The sequence below is a fragment of the Xyrauchen texanus genome, chromosome 10 (genome assembly GCF_025860055.1).
Source record: "Xyrauchen texanus isolate HMW12.3.18 chromosome 10, RBS_HiC_50CHRs, whole genome shotgun sequence".
Classification (NCBI taxonomy): domain Eukaryota; kingdom Metazoa; phylum Chordata; class Actinopteri; order Cypriniformes; family Catostomidae; genus Xyrauchen; species Xyrauchen texanus.
This window is the reverse complement of record NC_068285.1, coordinates 3,952,345-3,974,115: the sequence shown is the minus strand read 5'-3', so window position 1 is coordinate 3,974,115 and position 21,771 is coordinate 3,952,345. Positions and strand designations below refer to the sequence as shown.

The following is a 21,771-nucleotide window of genomic DNA, read 5'->3' as shown; positions in this document are numbered from 1 at the left end:
TAGCAGAAGCACAGCGTTTAAATCGGTCACACGCAACAAGGCTCATGTGCTACAAACCACGACACAATCACATCAACTGAACCTGCAAAGAAAGAAAAGAAAACACATGGGTACCACACTGACTGGGCCATAATAATATTAATTTATTAATATATAATTATACTGTATCTGTATACTGCCCTGACAGTTTATAACAATTAAAAACTTTATAAAATTGATACATTTATATGAATACGCAGTTCACCTCAGCATTCTCTTCTGTCCTGCTGTCGATATCAAGAACAGCCATTGAGTGTCCCACCATCATCCGAGTTTGCCAGAAATTCATCCGTATCTTCAGAGGAGACAGTGTGTCTGCAACACATCAGCTAAAACAAGCGGAATATCTCAAATTGAAGCTGATGTGATGGGTGTAGAGTTTTAAAAGCTCAAGCTGTGATAGACAACACATACTGGCATGAAGATTGGGAAGGTGAAACAGGAAAAATCATCATCCAGCAGAATGAACCTCTGCAGAGTTCTAGATGATGAATGATTTGGATCAAAGAATGCTTTCGACTTGTTTTTGTTAAATCATCCAAGTATAGGTTGATCGTTACATTCAGACTCCGTATTACTGATCCTGAGAGAGATGAAAGAGGTAAGACATCATTACAGTGAGTTTTCCATTGTTTTGATCACCTGCAGTCGCGAAAACCGTAAGTTCGATCAGTTAAAAAGTCAAAGCACACTATTCCAGAACAATCTGAAGGTCTGCACCAAGTTTGGTGAATGTAGCTTTAAAGCTCTAGAAGGAGTCCGTTTTAGAAATTTTGGATTAGGGTTTCTCAAAAAACAATGTATTGTCAGTATGTTGGCTTCAACTTAATGGAACAATTGAAAATGAAATAGAAGTCAAATGTATGAACTATAATAAGCGTAACATTACCTGTGCTAATGGTCCTCTCCGTCACATTGAAACAAGAAGTGAGGTTAAATCGAGAAACACATCAGCACTTTCGGACATTCAAAGTCCTTTAGACTGATTTCATGCGGGTTGCAACTCAGTTGTGAAGATACAGATATCACCGGCCGAGCTCTGAGATAAAGATGAAGATAAATTAGTGAATAACTAACAGTATCAAGTAGACACACGGATTGATTTTGTTATTTCAACTGATGTTGAAAGTGAATATTTCATTTATAATAGTGTTGTGAAAAGTCCTACTTCAGCAATGCGATGGCTCCTTGAGCTCCGACTACAATATCAGGCAGATTATCATAAGCTCATGTCCATCTGACCTGATAGAGACACTCAAACTGATGTATCCCAGGAAGAACTGACTGTGCTGGAATCCGCTAAACACACAGACACATGTTTTTCTGTCATAGTGGAGACTTTCCATTGATTTTCTACTGAGCTGATGATATTTTGGCATTTTATACACACAAGTTTGTTCTGCTGGTTAGTTTTGTTCAGCTGTGCATTAAAGCTCGTGTTCCTCTGACCTGAGAGTGCGTGTCGAGTTGGATGCCGTGTTTCCTCTCGCCGAGGTAAATGTAAACAACTCCCCATTCATCCTCCAGTAGGCCCCAACAGCTACATCCGGCACACTGTCTCCATTCAGGTCCTTTAGTGGCGCTAGCGATGCAGCAAACCTGCCAGTTGTTGACTTCGCTCACAGTGAGAATCTGCTGCAGAATGAACTACAGACAGAACAAGAATGATGAATGATGACATAAACCAACATGAGCAGCTGCTGAGAGAGGTGAAACTGTAAGTACCTGCTCCGTTAAAGCGTAGCGTACATACGTCCTTCTCTCCTCGGATGAGGCTGGGAAAACAATGGCTCCGACAAGGAGAAAATCTGTGTTTCCATCCAAGTCGACATCTAACAAACTTAAAGATGCTCCAAAATATGATCCAATCTAAAAATCACAAAATGAGCATAATATCAAGTCAAGTCGAGTGGTTTTTATTGTCGATTCGACCATATACAGTTAGTACAGTACACAGCGAAATGAGACAAGCGTTCCTCCAGGACCATGGTGCTACATATAACAACATAGGACAAACACAGGACCACATGAAACTACACAGACTAAATAATAATACGACATAAAGTGCACGTGTTGCAAAACAATGCTGAGGACCAGTACAATAAATTACTAAAAGGAACAGAAAATAGACACAGTAAGAGACAGTGCAGTGCAGCCCAGTACACATTTGTAATGAATAGTGCAAAAGATGACACTTTCTAAAAAAAATGCCAAATATAAACATAGCATACTATGAAATAGTGTTCTATGGACACAGCAGTTATTGAGGTATCAGCCAGGTAAAGTGACAATGAATTAAAGTGCAACTCTGGACATGTGCTAAAGTTGGATGGTGTACAGGTGTGTGTGTGTGTCAAACCAGTCTCTGAGTGTTGAGGAGTCTGATGGCTTGGGGAAGAAGCTGTTACACAGTCTGGCTGTGTGGGCCCAAATGCTTCTGTACCTGTTGCCAGGCGGCAGGAGGAGTGAAGAGGTTGTGTGAGAGGTGTGTGGGGTGGAGTCCACAATGCTGGTTGCTTCTTGGATACAGTGTTTTCTGTAAATGTCTTTGATGGAGGGAAGAGAGCCCGATGATCTTCTCAGCTGTCCTCACTATCCTCTGCAGGGCTTTGCGGTCTGAAATGTCGAAATGTCCCAAACCAGGCAGTGATGCAGCTGCTCAGGATGCTCTCAATAGTCCCTCTATAGAATGTAGTGAGGATGGGGGTGGGAGATGTGCTTTCCTCAGCCTTGGGAGAAATTAGAGGCAGCTGCTGGGCTTTCTTGGTAATAGAGCTGGTGTTGAGGGACCAGGTGAGGTTCTCCACCAGGTGAACACCAAGGAATTTGGTGCTCTTGGCGATCTCCACAGAGGAGCCATCGATGTTCAGCGGAGAGTGTTCACCTTGTGCTCTCCTAAAGTCAACAACCATCTCTTTTGTTTTGTCTACATTCAGGGACAGGTTGTTGGCTCTACACCAGTCCGTTAGCAGCTGCACCTCCTCTCTGTATGCTGACTCGTGGTTCTTGCTGATGAGACCCACCGCGGTGCGTGTCATTGGCGAACTTGATGATGTGGTTCGAGCTGTGCAATGCTGCACAGTCGGTGAGTCAACAGAGTGAACAGAAGTGGCCCTGGGGGCCCCAGTGCTCAGTGTGGTGGTGTTGGAGATGCTGTTCCCGATCCGGACTGACTGAGGTCTCTCAATCAGGAAGTCCAGGATCCAGTTGCAGAGGGAGGTGTCAGGCCCAGTAGGTTCAGCTTTCCAATCAGGTGCTGAGGAATTGTTGTGTTGAATGCTGAGCTGAAGTCTATGAACAGCATTGAGCGTATGAGTCCTTATTGTCTAGGTGGGTGAAGGCCAGATGGAGGGTGGTGGCGATGGCGTGCGTCAGTTTGGGCCGGTTTGGGCGATACTCGAACTGCAGTGGGTCTAGTTAGGGGGCAGCTGGGTCTTAATGTGCCTCATGATGAGCCTCTCGAAGCACTTCATGATGATGGGTGTAAGTGCAACAGGACGGTAGTCATTGAGGCAGGATACTGAAGACTTCTTTGGCATGGGGACGATGGTGGTGGACTTGAAGCACATTGGAACAACGGCGCTGCTCAGAGAGATGTTGAAGATGTCGGTAAGAACATCTGCCAGCTGGTCTGCACATCCTCTGAGCACTCTGCCAGGAATGTTGTCTGGTCCAGCAGATTTCCGTGGATTGACTCTACGTAGAGTTTTCCTCACATCAGCTGTGGTAAGACAGAGCACCTGGTCATTGGGAGAGGGGTGGTCTTCCTCACCACCATGTGGTTCTACACTTCAAACCTAAGCGTAGATGTGGTTCAGTGCATCTGGAAGGGAGGCATCTTTGTCACAGGCAACAGATGTTGTTCTGTAGTTGGAGATGGCCTGGATGCACTGCTACATGTGCTGCATGTAAGCTGCTGTCCTGGAAGTGACTGTGGATTCTCTGGAGTGTCTTGGCTTTACCTCTCTGATGGCCGGAACAGTTTGGCCCTCGCTGTTCTTAGGGCCACCTTGTTACCTGCTCTGAAGGTAGTCTCGGGTCCTCTGCAGTCATCCACGGCTTCTGGTTGAGCGTGTGGTGATGGTCTTGGAGAAAGTGGCGTCATCAATGCAATTGCTGATGTAGCTGGTCACTGATGCTGTGTATTCCTCCAAGTTGGTAGAGTAAGCCATATGTTGCAGCCTCCCTTAACATGTGCCAGTCAGTACACTCAAAACAGTCCTGAAGCGCAGAGATGGCTCCTGCAGGTTTTCACCTGCTTCTGGAGCCGGTTTTGTGTGCCTGACGAGCAGACTGTATGCTGGAATTAGCATAACAGATATGTGGTCTGAGCAGCCAAGGTGGGGCGGGGCTCTGCCCAGTAAGCGCCTGGGATGTTTGTGTAAACAAGATCAAGCGTGTTCCACCTTTAGTTGCAAAGTCCACATACTGATGGAATTTAGGGAGCACTGTCTTGAGATTGCATGGTTGAAATCTCGGCGACAATAAACAGTCCGTCAGGGTGGCGTTCTGCAGTTAAGCTAATAGCCCCATACACTTCACAGGCGCTTCCTTCACGTTAAGCTGGGGAATGTAAACTCTGGTTATGATAACAGTGGTGAATTCCGTGATAAATAAAAAGGTCTGCATCTAACAGTCACAAGCTCCACCAGCGATGAGCAGTAGCTAGAGACTAGCATAGAGTTCTTGCACCATTCGTGTTGATGTAAACACACAAGCCACCACCACGAGTCTTACGCAGAGAGCTGTATTTCTGTCGGCGCGAAGCGAAGCGAGCCGTCTAGCTGAATAAGCGTCCGGAACACTGTCAGCTGAGCCCGTCTCCGTGAAAACAAAGGCACAGCAGTCTCTAAACTCACGCTGCGTAGTCTGCTGGAGTGGGATGCAGTCCAGTTTATTATCCAGGGGCGAACATTTGAGAGCAGCAGAGGCGAAAATTTCATCAAAATGTTGGGGGGACAATAAACATAACAATTCTCAAGAGCAATTTTTGAAGGGGACACCAAGGTTTTTTTGTTGTTGCCCGTTTGCATTTGTATCATTTTATTTAATAAACAATTATTTTAAGAATATATCATTCTATTATTTACAATACACATATTTTAATGATATTTTAGGGGGACAACCCTCAGATGGGGGTCCTGACCCCCGACCCCAGCGATTTCAGCCTATGGAGAGCAGGATAGGCAGGGAGAGCCGGCCGGCTAGGGTTTGTTTTTAGCCTAGCATGGACCCCGCCCTCTTGCGCGCTTCGCTTCCTCTCCCGGCCACCGGCATCAGGCGACGCCGAGGACTGGAGGCCTGGTCTCCGCAACAAGCGAGGTCGCGTAGCTTCTCTTGCAGATCATCATGCAGCTTGGTTGTTGCATGAGTCTTATATTTGAGCAGTGTCTGGCGATGGTAAACCACGAACACCGGTTGCTCTGATGTCCATGTGCTGTAAAAAGTTAGGCTAAGTAACAAAAATAGCACCATTTTGGATCGGAGTGGCGCTGCGTGCTACAGCGCCGCCATCTTGGATAAAAAAATATGTATCTAATGTCATGTTAATGTTATTGCTAATGTAGTTCACAGGGTCTAAAACAATAACCATGTGTAAATGTGTCTGAGTGTCAGTGCAGACTGTAAACTGTACTATCACTGACCTGTTCTCCCGTGATTCTCCCGTCACTCGCCATGTATTTTCAGTGTTAGTGAAGAGGGTCACCAGACCCCTGTCTTCAAAGGGCCGGACCCCCAGAGAACAGAAGAGACACGTCACCTCTGTGTCCCACCACAGTAGAGTAACCTGAACAACATCAGCACTGGTCAAAAAGCACTAGGGTTACGTTACTAACCCTAACATTAAAATTAAATTAAATAAAACTTAAACAAAAGACACAATGAAACATGAACACACCCATGTAAGAGTCTTTACTGAGAGCTGCATCTTTAATCTCTGTCTTTCTGAATCCAGATCCCGAATCAGTCACTTCATACAGAACTCCACACTGTTCATTAGATCCAACCGAACCCACAATCACAGAGTCCTGAGAAAAAACATCAAAATCACCTTTTACTCTTAGCTGTGACTGGTTAATGGTACCACACATACACAGTTTGTATGTGTGTATATATACAGTATATATATACAGTATATATACAGTATATATATATATATATATATATATATATATATATATATATATATATATTTACCAGGAGCTAGTTGTAACACTTTTTACTCCAGTGAATATTTCTCGGGGGACAGTAAGATTTCTGTATAACTGCACACCTTTTCTAGGTCAGTACTTTTGTACCACACAAAATAAAATCTCAATATCTTCTTTTCCCTGTTATTTTTTTATTGGGGAGAAATGCAGTTATAGCAGTGAACAGTATAATAAATATATTTGTTCGAAAGCACTTTTCATACAAAGCACAAAGCTTAACCCTATAAAGGCTATATGAAACAATAGTCAGTAAACTCACATTTTTAAAGAGTTTTATTAGAAACAGGAAGGCAAAAGGGTCCTATAAGCTGGCTGGGGGCCCTCATAGACACAGGGCCCTATTGAGGGGGCCTTGCTGTGAGGAGCCACATATTCAAGCAAATATAAACATAAAGTTGATGGGTTGCCAGATCTTTCAGCCCAGGTGTTTATGAGTTACTGTGTGGTCATTCGAGCAGGTTCAGTAATTTTTCATATTTGCAACTCAATATGAAATACTGGAATAACAGAAATAATAATAATCTCAGTACCTTGTTGGAGACCACACTGAATCCTCTCGAAGATATCTCATTCTGTCTGTCTGAGGTGAGGCTCAGTGACCCTGAAACCAAAGCAGATCCTTCAACAGGTAAAACTTACAGTGATTGTACTTGTACTTCAAATATTAATTTAGATTGCACCTTCAAGCTGTTGATCTTGTTTTTCAGGTAGATCAATAATTCCATTGAGTCCAGCGTAATCTTGAATGTAGAATGTGTTGTTTTGTTTTGGTACTGAAGCCAGACTAGTGAGTTTCTTCAGATCAATATTTCCAACCTGACAAACAGAAGATTTAAATGTGTTACGCAATGTAATATTCTCAGCGTTAAAAATATTGTGAATTATTTGTATTTTTTTTCACAAACTTCCCTATTTTCTGATTGATTCAGTCTGATTTGTTTACAGAATAAACCGCTGTGGCAGGGAGGAGGCGGGGCGGTCGTGATTCTACACACCCGGTCTCTTATCAGGCTAATCAAGCCCCTGAGGAGGGATAAAGGCTGACTGCGGAGGATTGTGAGAGGGAGAGAGATGGATTTACAGACATGTCCGTCATGTTTGTCTTTTGTTTAAGTGAATCATTAAAATATTATTTATGTCGATCAAGCGGAAATTCGGGAAGGAGGAGGATCGCCGTAGTAGAGTTCACACCACTACCTTCCACTCCAGCGGTGCAGCAGCGACCATCTGCCGTGGGGCGAGGAGCCCGGCCGCCTGGATCTTGGAAGAAGCGGCCGCCAACCGCGAGTGGAGAAGGGGCTCCTAACCGACCACCTGGAGCTGTCGGGGCCCCTACCAGCCGCTGAAGCAGCGCCGGGGTCTGAGACAGCCGACCTTGGCGAGGAGGGGCTCGCTGCCGACTGCCTGGGCGGGAGAACAGCTGCTAGGGGCGGGGAGACCCCTTTGTTCACCGAGCGTGGCGGGGAGTTCCGTCCGCCAGGGGCTGGAGGATTGCCTCCGATCCGCCCGTTAGAGGGTGGAGGAGTGGCCGAGGAACAAGCTGCGGCGTATCTGAGAACTGGCGAGTCTCTCTGCCTCTCTCTCTCTCACTGCCGCTCAGCGTTGGCCTTTTCCCTCTGGTTTAAATTTTACAGTGTTTTTGGGGGGTACTACATTGTTACAGGAAGTACCCCCTATTTAATTATTTCTGTTTCCCTCCTTGTTCCCTCCCTCATCCAGGTGGACAGGAATGACCTCCCGGCAGGCGGGGCTAAAGGCCGAGGGCTAAGGGGAGTGTGCGTCATGCCTGGGGCTCCCCAGCCTGAGAGAGCGAGGGAGGAATGTGGCAGGGTGGAGGGCGGGGCTGGGTGGTGATTATACACACCGGTCCCTTATCAGGCAAATCAAGCATCCGAGAGGGATAAAGGCCGACTCGCGGAGGATTGTCGCGGGAGAGAGTGATAGTTCACGGACATGTCCGTCATGTGTGTGTTTTTGTCTTTTATTTAAGTTTCTTTTTAAACTATTATTTATATTATCAAGCGGTTCTCGCCTCCTCCTTTTCATTGAACTGCGTTACAACCGGTTCTTACAAAGTTGATTCGGTTAAAAAATCTGACTGATCTTGTTCTCACATTAACATCTCAGCTGGAGGGAGATTATTAGTGAATAATGACTTTAGTCTTCACGGCTTTAGAAGACATGAAATATAGCACACATGTCTTCGGACTAGTTTTATGCTATTTTGTCATTTTTGAGACTTGACAAACATGGTCACTGTGAACTGTCATTGTATGGAAAGAGTTTCTTCTCGATCTTCAACAGAGTAAATAACAGAATACAGGTTTGGGACATCCTTATGAAGAGTTATTATGCTTATTAATAAGTCTTTGCATAGATGCAGAATTCATGTTTAAGGACTCACCCCAATAACAAAGCGGAGGATATTTTGTTCATCACAGCTTTTGAGGATATTCTTAGTATCCCTATCAGTAGGGTCTCCATCTGTGATAATCAGCAGAACTTTTGTAGCTTTCAGATCTGCTCCAGATGATTGATTATTGAAGAGGTTACTTCTGTGGAACCAATAAAACAACACTGACACAAAAACAAACAGCTGAACTCATGTTGGATCATAAATCAAGTATTCCCCACAACATTAACATCTTGTTAAAGGTGCATATCCACAAGCAGGAATCTGGTCACCCTATGTATGGACCTACAGAGCTGAAATATTCTTCTAAAAATCTTAATGAGTGTTCAGCAGAAGAAAGAAAGTCAACCACGTCTGGGATGCATGAGGCGAGTAAATGATGAGAGAAGTTACATTTTTGGGTGAACTGTCCCTTTAACAAATGGAAACTTCTTGTAGTGGGACAAAAAAAAAGGATGGACTCACAAAACATAGTTGATTGCAGAGTGTGTGTTTGTCAAAGTCGACATCTGAGGCTCTTTATTAAGTTTTTCTTCAGCTGTGTTGTTCAGAAAGTCATTGAAGTCAAACACTGTCCGACTTCTGCTAGAAAACTGAACTGCAGCAAACTGATCATACAAGTACAGCACAAACTGTTAATATCATTACTACAAAAGCCCTGAACACTAAGGTGACATTATTATAATTATTTTAAATGGATCCGTCCTCTCTGAAATGTGTTTTTCCCCACTGGAAACACATGAGATTATTTTCACCTTGTGTTTCAGAGCTTCTGTACATTAAACATATCTGCACTTCTACTGTATTTACACAATGCATATATGCAAATGGAAGAAGTAAGGGGCTGATTTTGGTGTTCAGTTAAAGTACCCGTGCATTACTGTAGTGTTTTCGACGTGTAATACTGTGATGTTCTTTAAAGGTCTGTTGCACAGAACTTGTGTGTTGTGAGCTCACAGTCATGAATCATTCTTTACCTTTATGGATGAATTTGAAAAACTTCTCATAATGTCTTTTATGAAGGGTTTGTTCATATCAAACTCCATAGATTTCATACTATTGGATCCGTCGAACAGAAACACCACATCCACATTCACCACATTTGTGCATTCTGCAGAAAAATCAGGAAATGCATTTTATTATTCAAATTAAAATGAACAAAAAAATAATTACTTTTCCAAAGGATTCCTGATATAAAATGTGTGTGAGTGTGTGTGTGTGCGTGTTTTTTGTGTGTGTGTGTATGTGTGAAATCGTCTAGGTTACGTATGTAACCTCCATTCCCGATGGAGGAGCGAGGCGTTGTGTCGGAGAAGCGACACTAGGGGTCTCTCTTGAGTGCTGAAATAAGCCTCTGACTTATGAGAAAAGGCCAATGAACAGTATTTGCATACCCGCCCCGGACATATGGGTATTTAAGCGGGCAAATCACGGAGATCATTCAGAAAATTTATTCGGAGCCGATAGTGAGTGTATGCATTCTGCTTGAGTTACACACACCAGTTTCCGTGTATTCCTCTGATGATCTGCATGCTGTTGGATTTGGCGGCTTTCTCTTTTCCTGGCTGTGCATTGTTGCCCCTGAAGCCGACAGCGCAGATAAAACTTCGAAAGAGTTTTTATAAAGAGTTATTTTATTTATAAGAGTAATATCCTCTAAAAGAGCAAAACACAGCGGCGTTGAACATCCTTTTCAGGGCGGCGTCTTTCTCAAGATGCCTTTCCACACCTGTGTTGTTCCTGGATGCGGTAGAGTGCTCTCCGCTTCAGATGGCCACAGGCGTTGTCTCGTGTGTCTGGGCAGCGATCACACGAGGCTGCGTTTGTGGATGGCTCATGTTCTTACTGCGAGAACATGACCATGACAACGTTAGCGTTCGCGACTTGCTTTCAACAGAAAGCTCACAGCCTCGCCCCAGGTCCGTTTTTCCGGAAGTGCATGATGAGCTGGCGTCATGCGTGGAGAGGGCCCTCTCCTCTCGTCAAAGTGCCACCGGCTCATCCGCTCTCGCCACCCTCGAGGCGGAATCGCCCGCGGTACCGGCGATTCCCCAGGTGGATAGGGCAGTTCGCTACACCTTTGCCCGGAAGCCCTATCACCTGGCGGGGCGCCCTGTACTCCCCTCCAGGCCCTGTAGGACAACATCCTCAGCTGACCGCGAGGCCTACAGCGCTGCTGGGCCGCGCCGCTTCCGCCCTGCGCCATGGTCCTCCTGCAAGTCCACCAGGCCAAAGGCTCAGAAACATGCACAGGGGTGGCCCTGATCGATGTGCTGCAGGAACTGCGCTCAGCGACCGACCTCACCCTGAGGCGGCGAAGGTCACAGAGCAGTCACTCTGGCAGGCGATGGCCACGCTTGTGGTCCAGGAACATCACCTATGTTTGAACTTAGACTTCGCTTCCTGAATGCCCCTGTCTCCCCAAACTAGAGCGTGGCTTTCAATGCGCTAACCCGTCACGCTGGCTGCACGGACCATTCCACTTTCGATTCACGCCAATTCAGTTTGCCAGGCCTCCGCCCCGCCAGCGAGCGTCCGTTTTCCGCAGTACGGCGAGCATGCCAGTTCCTGTGCGCGAAATCGCTACTATTTTACTCAAAGCGCGATAGAGCCTGTCCCTCCAACGAAATGAAGACAGGTTTCTACAGCCCTTCATTGTACCCAAGAAAGCGGACTTACGACCGATCTTGGACCTCGCGAGTTTTCAACGGGCTCTGCTGAAACTCCCGTTCAAAATGCTCCGCGCAGAAACAGATTCTGACTGGCGTCCGGCATCTAGATTGGTTACGCGGTAGACCTGAGGGATGCGTACTTTCCGTCTCCATTTTGCCGCGACACCGACCCTTCCCTACGGTTCGCCCGGCCAGGCGTATCAGTACAAAGTCCTCCCCTTCAGCCTGTCTCTGTCCCTGGCGTCTTCAGGAAAGTCACAGAGGCAGCCCTTGCCCGCTCGGAAGCCGGCATCCGTATACTCAACTACCTCGGCGACTGGCTCATCCTGGCCCACTTCGCGAGAGTTACTATCTTACACAGAGACCAGGTGCTCAGGCACCTCAGCCGTTTGGGGCTTCAGGTCAACTGGGAAAAGAGCAAGCTCACCATAGTTCAGAGCATCTCTTTTCTCGGTATGGAGTTAGACTCAGTCTCAATGTCAGCGCGTCTCACCAGCGTGCATGCACAGTCAGTGATGAAATGCCTGCGCTTCCTTCAAGCCAGGGACTATGGTCCCTTTAAAACTTTCCAAAGGCTCCTGGGGCATATGGCGTCCTCCGGCGGTCGGCGCCACTGGGGTTGATGCATGTGAGACCACTTCAGCACTGGCTTCAGACTTCGAGTCCTGAGGCGAGCATGGCGTGCGGCACACACCATGTGATGATCACCACCGCCTGCCGCCAGACACTCAAACCCTGGACAGACCTCTGCTTTCTACGTACAGGAGTACCCTTGCAGCAGGTGTCCGGCGGCGTCCTGGTCACGACCGGCGCCTCCAGATCGGGTTAGGCGCCGTGTGCAACAGGCCGCGCAGCAGCGGGCGTTGGAAAGAGGCCGCTGCGCTGGCACATTAACTGCCTAGTGTTGCTGACTGTTTTCTTTGACCAGAGGAAGTTCCTCCCATTATTTCGGGACAAACATGTCCTAGTCAGGTCAGACAGCACCGCGGTGGTGGCGTACATAAATCACCAAGGTGGCGTACACTCCCATCATATGTCACGACTGCGCCCGTCGTCTCCTCCTTTGGAGCCAGCAGCGACTCAAGTCTCTGCGTGCCACTCACATCCCGGCGACCTCAATGTGATAGCGGGCCGCTATCCGACAACACTTGCCAGTCTTCACCCAGTGGAGAGTGAAGGCTTCACCCCAGTCAGTCCAGCTGATTTGGGAGCCGGTTCGGCAAGGCCCAGGTAGACCTGTTTGCCTCCCAAGAAACCTCCCACTGCCCGCTCTGAGTGCGCCCAAACAGAGGCTCCCAGCGAGTCAGATGCACTGGCACACAGCTGGTTAAGTTATTAGCTTGTTTCACCTTTGTTTTGATATCCAGTTCTGTTCTCCCTATATACACATTTTTTGTTTGTATCCCTTATTAAATCTGCATTTGGGTTCATCACCTCTGTTGTTCTGTTCCTCTAAGCAGAACAGAAGAATAGAACCATTGAGAGAATGAACCCAGAATGAACCCAGCAGAAACAGCGTCTCACATCGAGCTTAACCGAACTTGAACATCATCTCCAGTGACCGAAAGTATGCTTGATGAAATCACGGTGCCTCCTGGAAAGACTAGTGAATATTCCACCCATCACCTAATCATCCATACGGATGCCTTCACAGATTCTACAGCATCATAACAGCTCCTCTTCTCCATCTCTTCCAACATTAATCAGCCCAAAGGCATCACAGGCAAATTTATCTGGCTTAGCAGAAGATTGCAGAGGTTTTCTTCTACAGTGTTCCTTGGTGTTCTAGACACAACCCCAGCGATTCAATAATGATTGCTCAAAGATCACTTTTATCATCTCCCACCTCACCGGAAAGGCTCTTCAATGGGGAGATGCAATGTTGAAACAGGGAAGCTCCATTATGCAATCCTTTGGGGCTTTCTAGCGCACTTCTAGGAGGTATTCGATCTATTCGCGGGGATTTCCACGCCGGTGAGCAACTTAGCCATTTTAATCAGGGAAAGTTTTCAGTCCTGAGTACTCCCTATGCTTCCGCATGTTAGCCTCAGCCAGCCATTGGAATGAACCAAGCTAATTATCCGCCATCAACAAGGTTTGAATATAGCTCCATCCTGCAGGGCTTCCATGGCCTCATGTCCCAGACCAGTCACAGCCAGCGAGCCAACACTCATGCCTGCCATGGTCAGCGAGCCAGTTCTTGAAGCCCGTCCATCCCAGAACCAGCATTGCAAGCCTCGTCCGTCCCAGAGCCAGCGCTTGCTGAACTGTTAGATCTGGAGCTGTTTCCTGTCCTTGTGCCCACCCGAATACCCTTCCTCCTCCGCTGGTTCCGTCCAGCCCTTCTGCTCCCTGGTTCCATCCAGCATGATGGACATTAGTCCTCTGCTGGTCCTGCCCAGGACATTAGCTGCTTCTTCCTCCTCCTGATCAGCCAGTTCTCTGTGGCATTAAAGATGAAAAGAACTGTTAGCCGTTCCGACTCCGCCTTGCTGATCCTCGGCTCCAAATTGGTCCTCCAGCCTGTCGCCTCCACGGGGTTCCTCGTCCCTCCAGCTCCACCTTGGTCTGTCGGTCACCTGGCTACGCCTTGGTTCTCCGGTCCACCAGTTACGCCTCGGTCCTCAGAGCCTCCGGCTCCACCCTGGTTTCTAGGATCTCCAGCTCTGCCTCCTATGTCTCACGTCTCCTATGGGTTCACCTCCTGAGTCTCATTGGGCTCAACCTCTTAAATCCTCCTCACATTCCTCCAAGCCTTCCATGGCAGTCAACAAACCTGATCCTCCTCCTAAACTTCCTGACCCTCCGCCAACAATCTCCTTGCCCCCTGATTCTCATCCTAGGCCTCCTGACCCTGTCCCTGCCTTGTGGCCACCTCCCAGGCCTCCTGATCATCAATTGGTTCCTCCCTGGCATTCGGCATCATCCTCTTCATTTTGGGCTTGGTGCCGTCCATGGAGGTGGGTACTGTCAGGCCCTCATCAGACTCTGCTCCCTCTCTTCCCTGCTCCAACTCTCCCGAGTATTGATTACACTCACCTGATCTCCATCAGTCACCTCATCAAAGACAATATAAATACTCCCTCTAGCTCCAAATCTCTGTGTAGTCTCGTTTGGACTCACATGTGTAACACTCATCCTTTTGACTTTCCCTGAAGATAATCTACAATGTTTGAGTTAAGTTATTAATTTGTTTGACTTCACCTTTGTTTTGATATCCAGTTTTGTTTTCCATTTATACCCGTGTTTTGTTTGTATCCCTTAATAAATCTGCATTTGGGTTCATCACCTCTGTTGTCCTGTTCCTCTGAGAGTAACAGACACATGGTTTATTTGTATGTATTATTTAACATTAATGGACATAACTATTATAATATTGAATATATACAGTATATATGAAATTATTTATTATAATTAATTTGATACTATACATTTATGTTAATGAGCTGATAGCTCATTGGATGATGAAACATTGTATATATTTTTAAATGTGTATCTACTGTAAATACTAAAAATCTCAGACTAAAAAGGTTCAAGAAACAAAATGAATTTTAACAAATGAAATTTTTAGTAGAGCTAAACCAAAAACCAGAACAAAGTGATTTTCAATTGTTCTGGAGTGAAAATGTTATTTCTAAAAGCTGGTAACTGGTTATAACTGGTTAATTTAACTTTCATGAAACTAAAGGCCAAAGGGTTTATCACAGAACATTTCTGGAACTACAATCACTTCATGTTGCCCGAAAAAGAAGCATGTGCTTTGATACTGAAGGAAACTGTTGCATCACACATTTCTTTGCCCATTGTGGATGTTGCATTCTGTGAATGAAGAACTTTAACAACTTTATATAATTATTACATATACATGCACAGCTAATCCAGATACAATGAAAACATTATTAGAGATAAATGTACAGTTCTCAGTTGTTTCCATGTCAGAGATGATGCATTCATACAGATTCTATGCTGATAAATCCACCACACCAGAAATAATTTATTGCTTTTTTTAATCATATTTTGGTAAGGTAAGTGGCTTATTTTGGGCTTGTTTTTATAGACCATGTTGCTTGTTTCTCTTGTGAGATCTGGCAACACTGTGATTGGTATTTCACCCACCCATTAGCGTAAAGTAATGTCATTTTTAAAAGAATGTTATTAACCTTTCTTTCATTTTGTTCTAACTGGTAACCATTTGAAAAGGAGGCTGCGGAACTTTTCAACTGAAATGAATAATATATTGAAATGAAAAACATGTTGTTTTTTTGTCCCTGGTAAATTGGAAAATTCATGGGGCATACAGTATGTTGTCCCTCAACCGCTTGGCATGCAAAGTTTGAACACAAATTTTTTTTACTTTTACTTTTTGTCCAGTCTGTATTATTAGCATTAATGTATTGTCCCTTAATAATTTTAGATACAGTTCCCTATCTGTCACTCACTCAAAGTTGTTTCAATGTAGTGATGTCACCATGGTCCCTTTCTTCCCGGAGGTGCTTGAGGAGCTCACATTGTCATGGCGGGCAACTTTCAATGCCCAGACCCAATCTCTGAGCTCCTCCGCTCTCACTACTCTCGATGGTGGGGCTGCCAGGGGGTACTCGGCAATTTCCCAGGTGGAAAATGCAGTTGCGGTGCACCTGTGCCAGCAAAGCACCACAAACTGGCAGAACTGCCCGAAACACCCGTCCAGGGCCTTTAGGTTTACATCGTCACTGGCTGACTAAGCCCTATGGTGCCGCTGGACAGGCTACCTCCGCATGCCATGGCTCTTCTGCAAGTGCACCAAGCCAAGGTGAGGAGAGAACTGCACAAGGGTATACATTGACCCGGAGCAGATCAATATCCCACACCCCGTCTGCTCATCGCCAGTGGCATCCCTCTGCAGCAACGGCACTGGCTCTGCCGCAACCCGGCATAGAGCCCTCGACAGGACACAGACGCCAACCCATCTCATGGCCGCCGCCAAGAACCCAAGGAAGGCTTCTAGAGCCCCTGAGATGGGTGATCCAGGTACGTGGAGAGCCCGCTGCAGGCCTAGATACTGGTAAGCAGACCACTCCATCCCCGGTGGAGGGCTGGGAGGAGAATCCTTTGTTGCCTTTTCTTTGATTAGCCACATGCCTGAAAGGCTGCGGTACCCAACTTTTCAGAAAAGAAGTGGCTTCCTCATTTCCTGGGTCACAAATCCAGTGTTTATGGCAGTCATTATTGCGATCGTTGGACATCACGCATTTATGGCAGGCATGACGCTGTGGAGGCGGGCCCCCCGCCCCTGTGCGCCCAGCAGTGGCACAACACACCCACGTCCGGGCGGTTGTGATGGATTATGAGGACGGTTCCCTCCTCCCCCTTTGCTGATGGGTCCTATGGTGGTTACCCAGAGCCAGGTAAGTGCTTCTATGTCCCCAGACTCAGCATGGCCACAAGTTCAGGGTCCGAGTCCCTCAAAGTGGTGCCTCCGTCTCTGCCCCGCCACAAGGCCCCACCTGCCAGTTCGTACAACGCTATTGTCTCCTTGGTCCCCCTCATCCGGAGATTGGGGGGGATGGCTTTTGCTCCCCAAGATAGCTGACCGGGACTGTCAAACTCGGCTATATGATTCAGTTCACCAGGCACCTGCCCGGTTCAGCTGCATCCATTTTACCTCAACTGCAGGGCAAGAATGCCGCTGCCCTGTGTGCCGAGATCGCGACCCTTCTCGTGAACGACGCAGTAGAGGCTGTCACTCCAGCCTGAGATGAAGAAGGGTGGTGGTGTAGTGGTCTAAGCACATAACTGGTAATCTGGTAATCAGAATGACGCTGGTTCGAGCCCCACAGCCACCACCATTGTGTCCTTGAGCAAGGCACTTAACTCCAGGTTGCTCTGGGGGATTGTCCCTGTAATAAGGGCTCTGTAAGTCGCTTTGGATAAAAGCATCTGCCAAATGCATAAATGTAAAATGTAAATGTACTTCATTGTAACAAGGAAAGGATGTGGGGCCTGCGGGGAGCCCCGTTTGAACCCTGGAGTTAGTTGAGCAAAAGGTGGTCTCTTGAAGACTGCCCTCCTGACTGAGCTCACATGCATCAAGAGGTTAGGGGACCTGCAGGGGTTCTCTGTCAGCGACACGTGCCTGGAGTTCAGTCCGGTATACTTTCACATTTTCCTGAGGCCCCGACCGAGCTATATGCCCAACGACCCGTTTAGGGATCAGGTGGGGAACCTGCAGCGAATCTGCCCCAGGAGGAGGCCTTTTCAATGCTGTGTCCGGTGCATGCTTTGTGCATCTACTTGGATCACATGCAGAGCTTTAGATGCTCGAACAGCTCTTTGTCTGCTTCGGAAGACAACGGAATGGGAGCTTTCTCCAAACAGAGGATTGCCCACTGGGTCGTGGATGCCATCACTATGACATACCATGCCCAGGGCGTGCCGCCCCTTGGGGCTTCGGGCACACTCCACCAGGAGTGTGGTGGCCCCTTGGCCCTGACCAATGGCGCCTCTTTAGTAGACATCGGTAGAACAGCGGGCTGGGCAACACCCAATACCTTTGCAAGGTTCCACAATCTCCAGGTTGGGCGGTTCGGTCCTGTGTGTTGTTAGGTACAAACAGGTACGTTTATGGGACAACTGGCCAGGTATACCACTTGCGTATAGCGCCTTTCCAATCCTGGAGGGGAGACGTACGCTTTTGAACCCCCAGCAGTGTTCATGAGACCGTGGGCCCTGGACATCCTTCCTCCTTAGCCCTCTGGTAGGCAGATTCACAGAGAAATGTGATGATGGCCCAGTATGTGTGCTAATAAGCCCTGTAATGGGGTAGGTGCTCCACATCGCTGGTTGCCTCTTTGTAACCCCGTGTGATGTATCTTCCGTGAGACGGTTTCCCGTTGGTAAACCTGCATCTTCCTTGGGTAGAGTCTCCCTCTGCCACCAGTTTACCTCTGGGTAGGACCTACCACGGGTACTTCTCCACATGCGACACTGCCGACAAGTCTCGGTAAGACCATGTGATATATTTCCACACAATTGCCTCCCCTTTGGGCAGGCTGTGGTCTCTGCAGTGTCTTCACCTTGGGAATCGACCCCCACGCTGACACTTATATCCCCCAGCTGAATGATTTCCATTCATTTTTGAGGAGACAATAAGAAGAGAAGAGGCCACGGCTGGCCTGTCCCCATTTTTGCAGTCGACTTGTCCCCGTGGTGCGGGGAATGTACAATGCTCGTAGGAGCATGGATGGGGAGGTTATGTGATGGCCAGGTGCGCTGGCTACGAGACACGTAATGGTTTGCTCGTCTCGCACCGCCAGTCCACGTAACACAGTTCTGCTAGTTTTCGCATTTCATATAGGGACCCCTAGTGTCTCTACATTGAAACAACATTGAGTGAGTGATGGATAAGGAACGTCCTGGTTACTTTCGTAACCTCTGTTCCTGATGGAGGGAATGAGACGTTATGTCCCTCCTGACACAACACTGAACTACACACTGAAATGGCCGGGACCCTGTCTCAGCTCCTCAGCAAAAAACCTGAATGAGTGGTTGCGAGCCAGCTCCTTTTATACCCGTAAGTCCAGAGGAGTGACATTCAAATTCAACTCGCCAATTCCCATTGGCCTTTTCTCAAAGATCAGAGGTGTTTGGGGCTCCCAAGGGCGACCCCTAGTAACACTATATTGACACGCCTCGTTCCTTCCATCAGGGAATGGAGGATACTGAAAGTAACCAGGACATTCCTAAATATTATTATTTATTTCACTATAATACTGTTGAAAATGAAAATGTAATTTATTACCGCTAAAAGTTATGTGAGACAAAAAGGTTTACTCATCATCTGTAACAACAAAAAACTTACATTTTTCGACTGCTTATTGCATCAATACAGGTGTGTAGGAGAGTGACAGATGTGTACCTGGACTGGCCAGTAGCGTGCAGTGTAACAGATCTGTGCTGCAGGTGTACATGTCTCCAGATGAATTTCTTCCAAACGGGGCACCAACAATGATCCTGCAAAACCAACACAGCATCAATCATCCAAAAATAACAAATCATATATGAACCCGATCCTGAATAGATTACAATTAAATATAATGCATGAGTGTGTGCAAATAAATTGCTGCACAGGTTTAGCTGTACTTCTAAATGCCTTTTTGTTTTTGCTGTTCTCACAAATATAGTAAAAAAAAAGACTTCTTAGGATATTTAAAGTGGACATCATTGAAAAGTCTCATAAATCAGCCATATCATGTTTAATCTAATAATGTCAACAGATTTGTGCCAGGGTTTGGGTTTAGTAAATGATCTTATGAAAAGCATGTGTCTACACTCACTGTTTTCCATGTTCAGACTCGTACTGATAAACGCTGTAACCGAAGAAATCTTCATGTTTCCCAGTAAAACTCAGTGGATTCTCTATATCAATATTAAAGGGCTTCGACACTGTGAACACTAGAACAGAGAGAGAAAAATGCACGAACAACTGTTGAGTGTCATTTGAGGTTTTAGGAGAGAGTTGTGACATCAGCATCTAAATGATTCCATATGTTTCTATCTAAACTGAACGGACATGAATCATCTAATGAAACTCTTAGCATGTATATAGACAGCGGTGTAGCAGTCATTTCAAAGGTGAGGAGGACAGAATGATTAACACAACATGAACATAAATATATAGGATTTATATTTTTAGGGTTCTCAATCGATTAAACATTTTAATTGCATTAATTCCATGAATGCACATTTAGACATTTACTGTATGACAGACACAGCGTAAACACGTTTGCCCTGTGAAAAAGTGCGGGGGATGAACTTTGGTTTTATTAAAAGTGTCCCCCCGTGTTCTACGCCCTGGAGTATTGCACTCATGAATTCCTGACGGCATGCCAACACACCCACTTCCAAAGACTTTACAACACACACAGATATATTTACATACAGACGGTGCAGTCATATTTGCGTTGAGAGTGTCTTACCCCAAATAAACAACAGCACTGTCAATGTCTTCATGTTCATCTGTCCATCTACTGGAGAAGTGTGAGGGGCGTTCACACAGAACGTGTTTTTGTTCAAAAACTTGTTGAGCTTGTTACATAAAGGGAAAGCCCACCACCCACCCCACCTAACAATGCAATAATAGGAGGAACTCTTACTTTCTTTTTGATCTGACTTTTCTATTGGCTGTGAGGCATGTACAGAATATGGAGTGAGCAGAAAGTGTTACGGCTATTTGACCTCATTTACAAAATAAGTACAATAACAATACTTTAGTTTTATGGGCATGATTGTACTCAGCAAACAGAAAGAAACGTCCTCTCACTTTCAACTGCTTTTATTTTCAGCAAACTTATCATGAGTAAATATTTGTAACATGAAAAGATGCGCTTAGATGCGAACTAAGACATAAACTGAACAAGTTTCACAGACATGTGACAAACAGAAATGGAATAATGTGTCCCTGAACAAAGGGGGGGTCACTAAAGTAACAGTCAGTATCTGGTGTGGCCACCAGCTGCATTAAGTACTGCAGTGCATCTCCTCCTCATGGACTGCACCAGATTTGCCCGTTCTTGCGGTGAGATGTTACCCCACTCTTCCACCAAGTCACTTGCAAGTTCCCGGACATTTCTGGGGGGGAATGGACCTAGTCCTCACCCTCCGATCCAACAGGTCCCAGACGTGCTCAATGGGATTCGGGCTCTTCGCTGGCCGCGACAGAACACTGATATTCCTGTCTTGCAGGAAATCACACACAGAATGAACAGTATGGCTGGTGGCATTACCATGCTGGAGGGTCATGTCAGGATGAGTCTGCAGGAAGGGTAACACATGAGGGAGGAGGATGTCTTCCCTGTAACGCACAATGTTGAGATTGCCTGCAATGACAACAAGCTCCGATGATGCTGTGACACACCGCCCCAGACCATGACAGACCCTCCACCTCCAAATCGATCCCGCTCCAGAGTACAGGACTCTGTGTAACGCTCGTTCCTTCTACGATAAACACCTAGTATAGGTCATAAACCCCGCCTCCCCATGTTATTCAACAGGACGTGAGACCAACTAAACAATTTAATTACACTCACATATCTTTGTGAGACCTGTAGTGACAGCTGCTGTCAGACTCTAAAATGGAGAGTGACTGGAGTGACGCAAGTAGCTTTGCCACGGAGCGGTCTTTTGAAGTCGAGGACTTTTCTCCCCCACCTTCACCTGAAGTGGAGGAGGGTGAATTGTATTACTATTATGTTATTATTATTCCTCACACGGTCGCAAGACGACATGTACATGAATCTGATGAGTTTTATCGAGTTGATGTCAATAGCGCGCGCTCTGTAGGCATATTCATATTTTGCCGCTATGTGAAAAAATCCAGCAAAATGCGCCGGTGTGTTTGTCGACCCTAGAGGATTAACTTTAGCCTAACCATAAATTGTGATTCAAATATATATGA

General features: G+C 46.3%; 1 pseudogene; it reads right to left on the bottom strand.

The window, feature by feature from the left end:
* Positions 1-49: 49 nt before the first annotated feature.
* LOC127650788 (integrin alpha-L-like) lies at positions 50-20,428 on the bottom strand (annotated as a pseudogene).
* Positions 20,429-21,771: the final 1,343 nt, after the last annotated feature.